The sequence below is a fragment of the Phacochoerus africanus genome, chromosome 3 (assembly GCF_016906955.1).
Source record: "Phacochoerus africanus isolate WHEZ1 chromosome 3, ROS_Pafr_v1, whole genome shotgun sequence".
Classification (NCBI taxonomy): Eukaryota; Metazoa; Chordata; class Mammalia; order Artiodactyla; family Suidae; genus Phacochoerus; species Phacochoerus africanus.
Genome location: NC_062546.1, coordinates 158557571 through 158574166, shown reverse-complemented (window position 1 = coordinate 158574166; position 16596 = coordinate 158557571). Strand labels below are relative to the sequence as shown.

Here is a 16596-nt window from a genome sequence, read left to right as displayed (position 1 = left end):
CACAAGATAGACTACATAGTGTACAATGTAAAGGTCAAAATCAAAAATAGATGTAATCATGGAAATTTTCTGAAAAGTAGAATAGTCTTGTTAATTGTCTTTTATAAATTAATGGTAAAATAAAGTTTCATCATTAAAATAATTTGAGTATAAAATAAAATAATTTGAGTCAGATGCTGGAGTTAACGAGGAGAGAGAGAAGATGAGATCTGATATTGCTCATCAGGAAAACAAGATTGAAACAAAACATAAAATAAAACAAAGGGTGCACAGCAAAGGAAACCCTAAACAAAATGAAAAGACAATCCACAGAATGGGAGAAATCTTTGCAAATGAAGCAACTGACTAATGAAGGGATTAATCTCCAAAATTTATAAACACCTTTTGCAGCTCAGTACCAAAAAAAAAAACAACCTCATCAAAAAATGGGCAGAAGATCTAAACAGACAATTCTCCAAAAAAGACATACAGATGGCCAAAAAAAAACATGAAAAGATGTTCAACATCACTCATTAGAGAAATGCAAATCAAAACCACTATGAGATACCACCTTACACCAGCCAGAATGGCCATCATCAAAAATTCTATGAACAGTAAATGCTGGAGAGGGTGTGGAGGAAAGGGAACCCTATTACACTGTTGGTGGGAATGTAGTTTGGTGCAACCACTGTGGAAAACAGAATGGAGATTCCTCAGAAAACTAAAAATAGAATTATCATTTAATTCAGCAATCCCACTCCTGGGCATCTATCCAGAGAAAACTATGACTCAAAAAGATACATGTACTCCAATGTTCATTGCAGCAATATTTTCAATAGCCAAGACATGGAAACAACTTAAATGTCCATTGACAGAGGAGTGGATCAAGAACACGTGGTACATATCCACAATGGAATCTCACTCAGCCATTAAAAGGAAAGAAATAACAGCATTTGCAGCAACAAGGATGGACTAGAAATTATCATGCTAAGTGAAGTCAGTCAGACAGCAAGACACCAACATCATATGGTATCACTTACATGTGGAATCTAAAAAACCAACACAATGAACTTCTTTGCAGAACGGATACTGACTCAGAGATTTTGAAAAACTTAAGGTTTCCAAAGGAGACAGGCTAGGGGATGGTGGGATGCACTGGGGGTTTGGGATGGAAATGCTATAAAATTGGGTTGTGATGATCGTTGTACAACTATAAATGTAATAAAATTCATTAATTTAAATAAATAAATAAATAAATAAATAAAACAAAGGGTTCATACAGTCAGAACTCAGTCTAGCCCAGGGTATTACTCAGGACTAGACTGATATGTTCACCATGCTGAACTGGGACCTGCCAGCCAGTTCCTGTGTGTTCTTTGTCAAGGCCAGTGCTGGCAGGCCTTGGAGAGATGATTGATAGTAGGACTAAAACAGAGAAAGTACAAGAAAAGCCCAAATCTCTTCTGTACCAAAAAGCAAAAAAGTGCTCAAAGAATGATGGAGACATGTCAATATGACACAGGAGCCTAAAGAGTTACCACTGAAACAATTTAAAGAACAACATAAATAATGATAGTAATGGATTATAAACAATTGAATAAAATAGCCACCATGAGTCAATAATGATAAAGACATATGTTATGGAGAAGAAAAGTTATACTTTATAGTAGAATGCCAACATATAGGAATGACAGATTTAAAAAGTCACCATTTGGTGATCATCACAGCAATAAGTAATGAAGATAAGGGTAATCAGTGCTAAAACTAACAGGCGAAATTTGATGAAGCTCAAGTTATTCACAAGATATTAAAATAACTTTCCTAACTACTAATTACTAATTTGCATAAAACTACTGATTGCCAAACTTTACAGAAGAGTAATAGCAGATACCATATTAACCAAGTTGAGAAAATAATCACCAGAATTGGGGTACACAGACATCGTGTGACTTGTGATGTATTGAGAACACAACATCACTTCTATGAAGTTCAAGGCAATAAAGAGCATAACCTGAATCTAATCATCTAATCATGAGAAAATATCAGACAAACCCAAGCTGAGAGATATTCTACAAAGTAGGACTCTTAAGAAATGTCAAGGTCATGAAAGAAAAGGCCTGGTAACTTTCCAAACTAAGAGATTAAAGAGACAGCTAAATGTGATATGCAATCCTTAATTGGATCTTGGAGGATACTATTGGGACTATCAGCAAAACATGAATAGAGTCAGTGAGTGAGATGATGGAATTCAATGTCAGTTTTGTGATTCTGATGGCTATACTGTGGTTAAAAAGGAGAATGTCCTCGTTTTCAGGAGAAAGTCACTGAAATAACAGAGGTAATGGGACAGCATGTCTGCTACTTCATCTCAAATGGTTCTGAAAAACATTTTATATTTACGTGTGTTATTAGGTACTACACAGTGGATGTGTAAATGTATGTATATGCATGTATACACACATACAGAGAAGAGAGAAGGATAGAGAAAAAAATGATATATGCCTATTGCAGTAAAATTACAACAAATGGAAAGCTAGATAAGATTAAATGGAGTTTTTCATATTATGCTTAAAACACGTCTGTACAATAGAAACTTCCTTTTAAAAAACATTGTGTCATAATTATCAGACTTCATTGGTTATCTCTAATGAGAAGACGATATAGGCTGGAGAGGACAAAGATTGAAACCAGTCTTCTTTAAGTATACATTGTTTAACAGACTGACCTTCGAAAACAGGTACATTTTTACCAAATTATAAAGCAAAATTAAATTTTAAAAGGGTAATTTCAGAAAATAGAAAGTAAAATGAAAATTATGATCCTAAATATGTAACCTATTGGTAGCATAACCACACAGATAGGAGCTATTTCATGTGAGTCCAAAATGGAGTAATTTGACCTAATATCTCTAAGGGGATGTATCATAAGGGTAAAAGGAAGTGCAAACAAAATTTAAACTCATTTCAGTATTCATACAGGTGAGACAGTATTGGAATTGCGATTGGGAGTTTCTTTTGTGTATACAGTGGGAAAACAGTGCATAACATGATATTATATTACCTTCATTAGTACTGAGAACAGGGATTCTTAACGAAGGTGAAAGAAGATACATATGTGAAACAGAAATAGTTAGGTAAAAACTCTGCAGTCCCTATTTCAAACTGGAACTATCAGTATAAATACTCGACACATTTTTATCTCGTAAAAAACGGAATATTGAAAGGTTAGAAACAAGGAATGAGCAGCATTCTGGCACTCAAATTTTAGTCTTGAAAATACTATTTTTCACCAGCAAACCAAAGTTCCTTGGGCAAATAGTTAATTCAATGTCTGAGACAGGAATTACATAGATTCTAAGTACAAGCTTGAAGAGGCCCCAGTGGAAAATTCATCATCAATTAGAATAATTAACTACAATGGATTGAAACATGTCAAATATGTCTAAATCCATGAGCCAATAAGAATAAAAAGGATAATAACTCATCACTCAACAGTGGAAAATGCCAGAAAACAAATTCATTACTTTGAGAGCCAGCAAATAAAGGTAAAGAACCAACCACTTAATCTTGATTTTCCTATATATACCATTTCATTTTAACCCAATAGTAGAAGAGCAATTTTTTCTTTAGAAGTATCCTACTAGTAAGTGAAAAAGTAATGATGAAGTTGGGATATTTATTTTCAATACCTAATAAATTAATGAAGCAATTAATCATCAACAGCTAATTAATATCAAACCAAGAAAAACAAAGGTTACATAACTCCTGATGAAAGAACACTACACCACTATGAAACAGACTTGCTGAAAGAAAAATCAAACCTGATTCTGATCAAACCTCTATATCCAACTAACAGCTTACAGAAAATTCATACAACTGAGGAACATGTTAAACTACTCCACGGGGACGCCTCATCATTAAAATCCAGATGGTGAGAAACTCTACAGCACAAAGGGCCAGGCTTTTTCAACATTTATTTGTTACATGCGGAAAAAAGAGAGAGAGATGAAAGAGAATTTTTTTTTCGTCTTTTTAGGGCATCGATGGCATATGGAGTTTCCTAGGCTAGGGGTCAAACTGGAGCTGTAGCTGCTGGCCTACACCACAGCCACAGCAACACCAGACTCAAGCTGCTTCTGTGACCTACACCACAGCTTGTGGCAACGCTCGTGGCCTAACCCACTGAGCAAGGCCAGGGATCGAACCTGCATCCTCATGGATACTAGTCAGATTCATTTCCACTGAGCCACGACAGGAACTCCAAAAGAGAAAATTTTTGATTAAAAGAGATCAAAAAGACGTGAAAAATTATAAATTTTGGACTTTTTAAGGAAGATGGGATATATTTTAAAAGCAAATTGAAAACACTATGATGTTTATGAGACAGTTGGGAGTTTAAACATGGCTAGCTATTGATGATATTAAATAATTATTTATTTTAAAGTCATAATAGCATGGTAATTACATTTAAAATAGTTTTATCTTTTAGAGAGTCACACAGAAATACTTATGGATAAAATTAGAGAATGTTGGAATTTTCATCAAAATAATATTAGGAGAGGGGTAAGGAATGGCCATAGGAATGAACAAAATGGTCATACATGGAAATTGCTGAGGATAAATGATGGATACATGAGGGTTCATTACACTACTGTGAACCTCTGTACATGTCTGACGTTTTTCATAGTAAAATTAAAACCAATTTGGAACTATTACAGTGAATTCAACTCAACTGACACTAGTACTTTTAAGTATTTTTATATTATAAAATTTACACACATGTAAAGGTTTTAAGAAATTAAAAGAGTTGCAATTTTTAATAGGCATATTGTATGTGCTAATAGTAGTCCTCTTTGTCATCAATTCAAATAACATTCTCAGCTACTCAACTTTACATATGACATTTTAATTTATTTTTTTTATTTTGGGATTGTTGTATGTATGTATGTATGTATGTATTTGTCTTTTTAGGGCCACACCAGTGGCATATGGAGGTTCCCAGGCTAGGGGTCTAATCGGAGCTACAGCTGCTGGCCTACACCACAGCCACAGACACACCAGATCCGAGCCGCATCTGCAACCTACACCACAGCTTAAGGCAATGCCGTATCCTTAACGCACGGAGCAAGGCCAGGGATTGAACCTGCAACCTCACGGTTCCTAGTTGGATTCATTTCCGCTGAGCCGCGATGGAACCTCCTTGACATTTTAATTTAACAGAAAGATTCATATCACTTGGCCAAAGAATGATTCCTCTAATAGCTACACATTTAAGAACACATAATTATTTTTTAATACCTAGAATAAATGAAATACCAAAATATCCTGAAATGAGTCAAAGCTACACTTGACTTTAAAAAAGGTTTATTTTTAGGACTGAAACTCAAGTACACACACATAGACATACATATATAAATATACACATGTATATATATTTGTGGATATGTATATATAAAATATATATTTTTAAAAATAGAAACATAATAGAGGTCTGAAAATACAGAGAAATAAATTTTAAAAAGTGCTATTTTCAATTCAACTCTATCCATTGTAAGATGCTAACTAATATGAACATTTATATTGCTGTTAACTTATATGAAAATAATTTTGACATGTTAAATTTTTCACAACAGTACATCTAACTGAATTTCCAGTTACTAAAATTATATGGCTCTAGAAAATACTCATTAGCACACAAATTTTGTTTTTATCACATTTTTAAAATTTAAAATACTTCTTTCTCAGAAATCTCTAAAAGAGTATTTACAAGGATGTAGTACTCTTAAAATGGAATCAGGTCATCATCATGGAATTTTTGGAATGATCTACTGTTTTATTTAAAAATAATGAAAGAGGCATATACGTGTAAGCAGTATTGTGCAGCAAAAAAAAAAAAATACTACCTTAGGAATAGATAAACACAGGTTCTGATTGTTACTATCATTATCTATATGGCCAAGGGAAAATCTATCTAGAATTGAATTTCTTTCATTGGTATCATAAAATAGGAATAAATTGTTTCTGCAAACATATTCAATAATTTTAAAGGAACAGAGATATCTCATCTTTAAAATGGGATAATAATGTTGATTCTTTCCTGGGCTCATTGAGTGCTTCAGAAAAGCAGGGTATAATTATAAGCAAACTCTGAAAAACTCACCCTCAGCTGGTAGAACCTGATTTTTCTTTCATCCTCAGGAGAAATGAATAAACTGGAAACCGCTAGGAAAAAGACTCCCTCCGTGGTTGACTTTTGAAAAGCAGACCATGTAGTATGAAAGATTAACCTGAATCTCTACCTGATTTGCGAGCAAATCATCTTCTACGCAGTATTTCTCAGAAAGGAGGTCAAAGAGATGTCTGAGGAGTCCAGGGGTCTGGAAACTGAAGCAGCAGAGAAATAAATAGTGTCTCCTTAGGGTCAGTGCCTCTAATTAGCACAAAGAGAACCTCCACTGCTCTTACATAGTCACAAGTGAGAAAGAGAGTCTTATTACATCCTGTAACCTGTGTGTCCTGGAAAATGCTTAGGAAAGAAAAGGTACTTTCAGTTAACAGTTGAGAAAATTTCTTTTCAATGTGCTGCAGGGATTTTTTTCTAAATCACAATTCCTGAGTTCAATATTAATTAATAATATTTTATTAAAATTATTTATTTAATTTTAATGCTTATTTATTTCAAATAGATGTACACATATTCAATTACATTAGAAAATATATCAGAGCTTCAAAATCTAAAGTAAAAAAGCAAGTCTAAAATAAGTTTCTATTTTTAAATTTCATGTTTGCCAAATAACAAAACATCAAATTGACTAATGTTATTTAGGTGTAGGAAATTGTTGAAGAAATGGCCTATCATTTAGTTCCAAGAATGAATTTATGAGTATATGTATATAAATCACATGTAAATTTTATGTATGTCTGATATATGTGCATAGTGTATGTGTAATACATACATATTTGTAAAAGCATGATAACTGATTTGCTATTAGAAATTAACCAATTAAAATGCCTAAATTATTAAGCTGCAAAAAAAGGCCACTGATAAGAACTAATTAATGGTTAAATTTATCACTAATTAAGCACTTTAAATGAAGGCTGATGAATTCTAGACTGAAGTATTAAAAAGAATTTTGAAAGGAATAAATAAAATGTTTAAAAAATATAACACATGATGGAGGAAAAAAGTAAACTTAAAGAGAAATGAAAAAGTCGAGAAAATAACAGTGTGTCCAGAGGTTATTCAGTGTTTATCTACATTGTGGATTTTTTTTTAATTTTGAATTTTTTGACATGCAAAAAATATATAAAAGAAAATATGAAGAAAGAGGTTCAACACTTTACTTTGGAATAAAAATAAAGAATAGCTACATGGAATGGATTTACAATGAGATCCTGCTGTGTAGCACTAAGAACTATGTGTAAATACTTACACTATGCAGCATGACAATGGGAAAAAAAATTATGTATACATGTATGTGTAACTGGGTCCCCATGCTATACAGTGGGGAAAAAAAAAGTGTGTTGGGGGAAATAACAATAAAAAATAAATTTAAAAAAAAGAACGTTTTCTTCTAGGAATTTTACAATTTCAGGTCTATGTTTAAACACTTGAATCATTTTGAGTTGATTTTTGTGTATAACATAAGAAAGGGGTCCAGTTTTATTTGTGCATGTGGCTGTCAATTTTTCCCAACATGTTTTTGAAGAGACTATCCTTTCTGCATTATAGTCTTGCCTCCTTTGTCATAAATTAATTGATCATTGATACGTGGATTTATTTTTGGGTTTTCTCTTCAATTCCATTCATCTCTGTTTTTATGTCAATATTATATTGTTTTGATTGCTGTAGCTTTGTAATGTAATTTTAAATCAAAGAGCAAAAAAAAAAAAAAAAAGAATAGCTACTTAGCTCTACTTGAGGTGTCCGTCCACATGGGAACAAAAAGAAGCTACGGTTATATTCCTAAAAATTAAAATGTGATTTTCCAGTCTCCTACTGAGTCCTTCATACTTCCACTCTTCAGCTCTACCTGTCTCTCTGCCTGTCAAGCTTTCTCCCATATTAAATATGCATTTGAGTGCTCCACTCCCCAAAAGATGGTCACTTCCTCCATATGTCCCCATATATTATCTTTCACATTATTTGAAGTTATTAACTTATACATGTTTTCACTCTATTAAACAGAAAAGACTCTCAAACACAAAAGCCATGCCCTCTTCATGGTTATAAGCTCAAACCTGATGCATAAAAAACACTGAATTGATTGATGAATGACTGAATGGAGGCAATGGAAGTACCAACAACAAAGGACTGTTGATGATAATCTTTTATCTTTTTAATCTGAAATTTTAGTAAAAAAATGTTTTAAGATAAAAACATTAAGCACTTTAAATGAAGGCTGATGTTAAGATAAAAATATTTTTGGTATTTGGGAATACTGACATTGTATTCACTCCTACATCCCTCTGGAAACACATCTCTCACACACACACAAAGATTCCAAGTTAAAATATAAACTTTATTAGTTTGGACTTCACATATTTAAATTTTCATAATTTTCACAGGGGTATAAATGACAAATTTATTAATGACTGTGACAGACTCAAAAATTTTATTTTATATTTTTATTTATTTTTTTTTTTAGGGCTGCACAATTAGCATATGGAAGTTCCCAGGCTAGGGGTTGAACTGAAGCTGTAGCCACCGGTCTACAACGCGGGACCTGAGCCACGTCCACGACCTAAACCACAGCTCATGGCAACGCTGGATCCTTAAACTAATGAGTGAGGCCAAGGATCAAACCTGAATCCTCATGGATACTAGTCAGATTCATTTCCACTGAGCCACGACAGGAACTCCTCAAAATTTTTAAATGAGAGAAATATAAGCTCCTCCTTAAAAGAACAAATTTGCTCTTTGTGGATGAGAAGGTGAGACCAAATAATCAATAAGGACCCTTTGAATTCTCATTTTAAATAACTGTTTCCATGAAGTCAAACTTCCATTAAACCAAACTTTAAGATTGGATATCTTCATGTATTAGAAAGGAACAACATTTTAAAATGAAGTGAATATAATTTTTTCAAATAATAGCACAGTTGAATAAATATGAACTAATTCTGTAGACTTCAATAGTAATATATTTTTTGCTATTTTTAAATAATTGGAATAAATTATATAGTTGTCATTGGGAAAAAAACTATTAAAATGCATCTTTCTTCCTGCTAACAAATATCGTCTGCACTATTCCCATAACTTAGAGTGTACAGACAACTTCTGGCACACTAAGTGCAAAGAAACTATTGGGTAATTTTAGCAAACAGCACTAGTTTGAGCTAACATGTAACAAAACAAAAATCTTTTATAATCCAATGAGCCATGCTTTAAAAGCTCTAGTGTTCCCTGAGAAGCACTCACAGTCATTAAAAAGCAGCAATGTTATTCCATAAGAGATAACGTAAAAAGGAATTTCCTGCTGTAATGAGTGAGACAAAGTAACGAAAACAACCAAATTGATGCTGCTTTACAGAACAAGAAAAAGAAAACAACCTAGTATTTGTATAATGTCACACTTACTTTGATTGCCTAGATTTTCACTGTCCCGGTTTTACAATAAAGATTAACCATTAAGCATTTTGAAAAATTTCCTGACGTGGACAAAAATATTTTCTGGGTACCCCAAACTTTTTCAAAATCAGAAATTATAACACTTTTTCAAAAACTCAGTCTCCACCATTGTAATCTGGGCATTTACTTGAGAATGAATAAAGACTATCAGACCTTAAAAACAAATGTCCAAATATGTTTACTCAACTATATTTGATTAAATGCAGTAAATGTCTTGTATATTTTGTGTGCTATTTATTCAGCTTTCAGTTGAACACTACGTATTCAAGGGCTTGCCATCCTGTGGCTTGTCTTCATAAAGGGCGAATCCTGTCTCTGAATTATCACTGACAATTTCCCTTCCCAGGATGTAGGGCACAAAGTCCACAAATTGAAATAGGTGAATTAAAGCTGTGACTGATGCCAATTTTCTGATTGTCAGTCCATCTCTTCCAACACAAGACTAAAAAGCACAAGATTGTTAAGACCTGAAAAGACTTACCAATTGAGTTCTGAAACAGAGTGGCTAGCCTTGTGATTTGCTGTAATCAATCTGAGAAAAGGCCTAGTGTCTTTGTACTTTACTCACTCCAGTCCCGTCACCTTAGTTAACCTCTGGCATTTCACTTTGTAAAAACAGTTTACTTGATATATAATTTACATACCATAGAGTTCGCTCATTTAAATACACAATTCAATGGTTTTTAGAATATTTACAAAGTTGTGCAACCATCACATAATCTAATTACACTTAGGCAGAACATTTTCATTACCCCAAAAAGACCTCCCAAAGGAAGAAGAGAAGAAGAGGAAAAAAGAGGAAGAAAGGGAAAGAAGGAAAGAAGGAATTTCATTTTAAAGAGTGAAAACAATGCTTATAAAAAATAGGAACTTTAAAAAAACACTGTAAATATATATTCAATAAAATTCTTAAAGTATTTTTCTCACTTTATTCTAGACGATTATATCTTTCCTTCCTTTTTCATTATTAGTAACAGGATGGGCAAAAGATTCCTGGAATAGGATTTTGTAAACAGAGCACTGGGGCATCTTGGATTAGTTCTATCACTTTGCAAACCATGAAATTCACTTTTAACTAAGAGTAGTTGGACTCATTCCATGTTACCTTGAGGAATTTTGAAATAATTAAAGTATTTCTGTAACTGAAGCAGTGAGACTATAACTAGAGACTCTCAGCTCCTTGGCATTACTCCAACCCTAGTTCTTACTTATGATATGACTATGACTTTATACTTACCACATCTGACTTCTACCCTAGATCACCATTAACTTAGCTTACCTTGCTGCTAATGGAAAAAGCTGGTGATGCTTGTTAAGATTGAAGATTAGTTTTGTTTTTGCCCTTTGTGTCTTGCTTTTCAGGATTAGCTAGCCAGAGATTTATGACTTTGATAATGTTCCAGCACAAATAAGACTTGATGGTTGCATGGAACCATGACAAAGGCGATCATCTCTGAAAACAGAAAATTGCCCCTGTCCAACTCACAGCCCTTTCTCTTTTCCCTATATGATCTCTGAACAAAACCTGGAAAGTTGGGAGCTGGTTCTTTGGGACACAAGTCCACCTTCTCCCCAGGACTGCTGGCTTTCTTAATAAAGCTATCTTTCCTTTTCTGCAACATTTGTCTCTCAGTATTGGATTGCTGGGCCACAACTCAGCAACCAAACCTGAATGCAGTAACAGATTTCTGGCAAACCAGCCCAGGGGTGTCTTATCACTACCTCTCCTAGCCACCCCTGTCTAAAAGGCCAGAACTGTTTGGGTAGGCCAATGGGGGACCCCATTGCTTATATCCTGTCAGTCCCAAGAGGGAGATTTGGGGGGGCACATCCCAGTAGCTGCCAAAAGCATTTATTTATGGGATTCTTCCTACCTTTTCCTGCTTGGCACAAACAGCCTACTTTCACTTTACTTGGGAGAGGGAAACACTGCGTAAATCTACTGGTGAAAGCTGGGAGCCTTCCTTTCTGCCCATTTGGGCACTTGTGCCATTTGGACCAGAAGGGTCATTGTTGGTACCATTTGGGGTGGGAAATGGCTCAGTGGTCACTCCATACCAGTCTCTTCCAAAGGGGAAACTGTTTGTTTGTTTACAGATTAGCTATTTGAAGTTAAAAAGAAAAAGAATATGTATCTAGTTAGGGCAGGAGGGAATCCATTCCATCTTGAAGTCCCTTGGGAAGGATTTTAGCAGATTGGCAGAATTATAGCTATAATCCTATGACAAAGAAGAAAATGATTTTGTGGTGTAATACTATTTGGCCCTTGTATGTTTTAGAACCAGAAGAACAGTGGTCTTTGAATGGATCTCTGAACTACCATACAATTCCACATGAGAATTGTTCAGTCAAAGATCAGGGAAATGGAATGAGGTATTTTGGGTACAAGCCTTTATACTGTTACACAGCAAAGGCTCTTCTAATAAAGAGAATAAGCCAATGGTACAACAGGCTAAAAGGAAGGGAAAAAGACTACTCCCTCTTTTGATGAAACCCAGCAGGCTACGGAGGAGAAAGATTTGCCACTACAGGAACTAAACCTCCCTCCACTATCTGAACTGACCTTTGCTTCAGTCCTACTAGATCTTCAACCTGGAGCCATGGTTGACTCTGTTCAGCCCCTTCCTCCCTTGCCAGTTCCTGGAAAAAGACTCTTGTTTGTCCAATGCTTTAGAACCACGAAAACAGAGTTATAAGACAGGGCCCAAAATGGTCTCTCTCTCCACTTAAGACTTGACAGGGCACCTAATTTGGCTAGGGAATCAACCATCCAGCAGGAGGGTAATTTCTGTTAAAACAATTTCCTGCTGGTGGATTGAATGTTCAGGGAAAACCCATTGGATATTACTGGACTTATACTCCTTTTTCTACTGCTGACTCACTTCACTGGAAAAATGCTAGTCTACCCTAAAAAGATGATCCTCAAAAAATGGTTGAAATGCTTACTAGCATAGTCTCAACTCATTACCCTTCTTGGGCTAATGTGCAGGCTCTGATGAGTATCATGCTCATTGCTGATGAATGTTGGCTGGTCTTAGATAAAGCCAGAAAAGAGGTCAGTCACCTCCATTAGGAGATCCAGCCAATACCCCAGAACCCAGTCTGGCTGTTCCAATGGCCAAGTCTAACCCCCAATGGAGATGGCATGCTCCAACTAGGATACTATGGCCCGTGTACTCTGGCTGGCTTGCAGAAAGGGGCCCCTAAACAAAGGAGTCTAAATGAAATTCAAGAGATGCAGCGAGAGGCTAATGAGAATACAGCTGCTTGGTAGAAAAGAACTTACCAAGTACACAGGAAGTATTCAGATATGGCCCCTGAAGTCCCTGAGAATACTTGGATGGTAAACATGACCTTTACAGGACAAAGTACCCAGACATTAGGAGGCAGCTTCAGAATTTAGAAGGAGCAATCGGAATGAATCCATTTCAATTGGTTGACATAGCATACAAGGTGCCAGAGAAACCAGGCGGCTTAAACAAGCCACTGTTTGTTCAAGGTGTTCTTCAAAGGGAACCAGGACTTTTACCTGGAAAAGGCCCTGGCAAGGCACAAGCCCTCTTAGGGGGAAATCAGTGTATATACTGTAAGGGAGAAAACATTGGAAGAAAGACTGCCCAAAGCTGAAAGGAAATTAGAAGGATAAGGAATGTCAAAAGAAAGGACCAGAGGTAGATGGTGGAACAAGAACATGATTCAAATAGTGAATGAGGCTGCCCAGGGACACTGTTTGGTTCCTCCAACTCAATTCCACAGGAGCTCCACGTACAACTGACAGTGGAGAATCGACTAATATATTATGTTTACTTGATATCAGGGTCACTTACAGTGTGCTGAATAATAAATTTACTGGAAACTCAAAAAATGCCAATGCAGTGGTGGGGGTTACAGGCAAACTTCAACAATATCCATTTCTTCATCCTCTGAAATGAAAGTTAGGAACCTTAACCCTAAAACATAGCTTACTTTACATGGCAGACTGACCTATCCCTTTTCTGGGATAAGGTTTGCCGTGCAAACTTAAAACTCGAGTTTTAAGTTGAGAAAGAGAAAACTCGTTTTCTCCCCCCAAAAACAGATGCTTAAAATCCAAGTTCCTCCAGAGCAGGCCCTATGTCTCCAATCTGCACCTGACCCAACCAAACGATGTAACTGAGACTCTTTCTATCTGAAATCTACAAGGGCTGATGGTATCCCTGGGAGAGCCAAGACTGTGAGGACAGTGATAATGAAATTTAAAAAAAAAAAAAACAGGGTTTTAACCCTTAGGAAGAAACAATACTTGGTTAAAAGGGAAGTCTTAGAAGGAAAACAAACTTTCCTTTACAGATTTTTAACCTCTGGCTTCATTTGAGAATGCAGGTCCCCTTCTAACATCTCGGTCAAGAAGCCACATACCAATAAGTACAGATTTGTCCAGGATTTAAGGGTAATTAACAATATTGGCCAGGACATACATCCTACTGTTTCCAATCCTTACACTATTTTGATGGACATTCCAGGAGATTACAAATGGTGTTCAGTTTTGAAAGATGCTTTTTTTTTTTTTTTTTACAACCCCTTGAAGGAATAATCCCAATTTCTGTTACTTTTGAATAACAAAGTCCCAAAACTTAGGCTGTCTTCCAGTATTGCTGGATTGGACTTCCACAAGGATTTAAGAATTCCCCCACCGTCTTTAGGGAATTATTAGCCTGGGACTTGCAAGACTTAGAATTAACAGAATGCTACTCTAATATGTAGATGGCTTGTTAACAGCCAGTCCAACCTACTAACAGCACCAGCACCTGGAAAATACTATCGTGGGGCTCAATCACCCAGCACACTGGGTACAAAATTTCTCCCCTCAAGGCACAGAAGTGAAGGAGACTGGTAATTACTGAGGATTTGGTACAAAAAAAGGAGGACGAAGCCTACTACCTGAGCTCTCTTAAGGCCCCCACCAACTGAAGACAATTGAGGGGATTTCTAAGGATGTCTGGCTTTTGCTGAATCTGGATATCTAAAAATGGTCTTACTGTGAAACTTTATATGTAACCCTGAAGGGCCTTGACTCAGAGGCCCTGATTTGGACCATGGAATGCCCGAATGCTTCCAATATCATAAAAGTTAATAACAGCCCTGACTTTGGGCTTGCCAGATCCCAGGAAACCCTTCTGTCTCCAAGTGCATAAAAAACATGGACTAGGATTGGGGGGTCCTCATTCAAAATGTTAGAGAAGTGCCCTAGCCGGAGGCATATTTCTCAAAATAATTAGAACAAACTGCTAGAGGCTGACCTCCTTGCTTAAGAGCAGTGGCTTTTACTTGCGATATATTAAAAGAAGCTGAAAATTTTTGCTTCAGGCCAGGAAATGACTGGGAACATTCCTCATCAAGCACTGACACTGCTGCAACAAGGATGGGTACTGACTCCAGGATTAGTCAGTGTCCTATTAGATGATCCTAATATGCCTACTTGAACAACAGAAGCCCTCAACCCAGCCACCCTCCTCCCTGCCGGTGAGGGTAGGGCTGTAGACCATGACTGCTTGGAAATCACAGACACTGTGTTTTCTAGCAGACTTGACCTGAGTGACCAGCCTCTGCTAACTGTGGATTGGATTCTCTATACTGATGGGAACGGCTTCATGGACAATGGACAATGATGAGCAGGGTATGCAGTGGTCACACAGGAACAGGTGATTGAGGCTTGGGCCTTGCCAGCTGGTACATCTGCACAGAAGGCCAAACTATAGCATTCACCCGAGCCATAGAACTGTCTCAGGGTAAGAAGGTAAATACGTACACCAATTCTAGGTATGCTTTCATAATAACCATTGGAGCCATTTGGAAAAAAAGGGGGCTTTTGATGTAAGGAACAGGGAAATCAAATATCCTGATAAAATATTAAAACTGTGACAGGCAATTCTTCTCCCAGAGGCTATAGCTATTATGCATTATCCTAGACATCAACAAGTAGACACTGTTAATGGTCAAAGGGAACCAGACTGCTGATGAAGCTTCCCAACAGGTGGCTTAAGGGCCCCCTCTGGTGGCTGCAGCTTTGGTACCACAGGTAGACTTGTCTCCCTTCTTAGAGGTATATACTGAAAAAGATCAAGAAAAGGCATGAGACTAGAGAGTCACTAACAATGACCCCCATTCTTGTTGGAAAGTAGCTGCATAGGGCATGATATTGTTGCCTGAGGCTCTGGTATATTTTGGTTTTAAAAAATATATACATGAGAGTTCTCACTGACTCTGTGATGCACTACTGGATCTGATGAGACCTTAGCTTGAAAGAACCACATCTTCAGAAGAGTGCTCAACAAGTTGTCAATAGGTGCATAATATGTGTCAGAAATAACCCCAAGACTGAGAGGCAATTATGCTGAGATAGGTTCTCTTTATGCTCACTCTCTGGAGAGTCTTCATCAGAAACAGGTGTTGAATTCTAGATTCTTCTTTCTTTTCCAATTACAAACATCTTTTTTTTTTTCTCTGATTTGTTCTACATTGACAAAGGATTAAGACAAATGTTAACATTTCATCCAAATTTTTCTTTGAAATTTGCTAGTGTAGAAGAATAAGTGTCACATTCTTCAAGTTATCATGGGACACTTCAAAAAGCCAACTCACACAGGAATTAGCATTGAGCTTTTTGGTATCTGGGCTACATTACATAGATATATTATTTATATATATCAATAATATATATATAAATAATATATATATAAATAATATATATATAAGTAATATTTATATATATAAATAATATTTATATATATAAATAATATATCTCCTTGCAGTCTTTTGAGATAAAGTTGCTTTATCACTTAGATGAATTAGATTTTATCAGAAATCATTCCAGCTATCCCTGAGATATAGAAACCATAGTAGCTTCATGCTCTAGTCTTTAAATAAAAGTCCCCAAAATGTGCCTTTTACTCTTGTCTATAAAGTACACAGTTTCCTTAGATTTACTCCTTATTCTATTAGAGGTAC

At 35.9% G+C, this 16596-nt stretch overlaps 1 protein-coding gene across 4 annotated transcripts in view; it reads right to left on the bottom strand.

Moving 5' to 3' along the window:
• Positions 1-16596, bottom strand: part of GULP1 (GULP PTB domain containing engulfment adaptor 1) — a 260159-nt gene that overhangs the window by 137005 nt on the left and 106558 nt on the right. Inside the window, exon 3 of one of the 4 annotated variants that reach the window (XM_047773040.1) lies at positions 6278-6362. The exons of the other annotated variants lie outside the window; for them this stretch is intronic. The gene's annotated coding sequence lies outside the window, so the exon portion shown is untranslated. The remainder of the gene's footprint in view (positions 1-6277; positions 6363-16596) is intronic. 4 annotated transcript variants of the gene reach the window in all.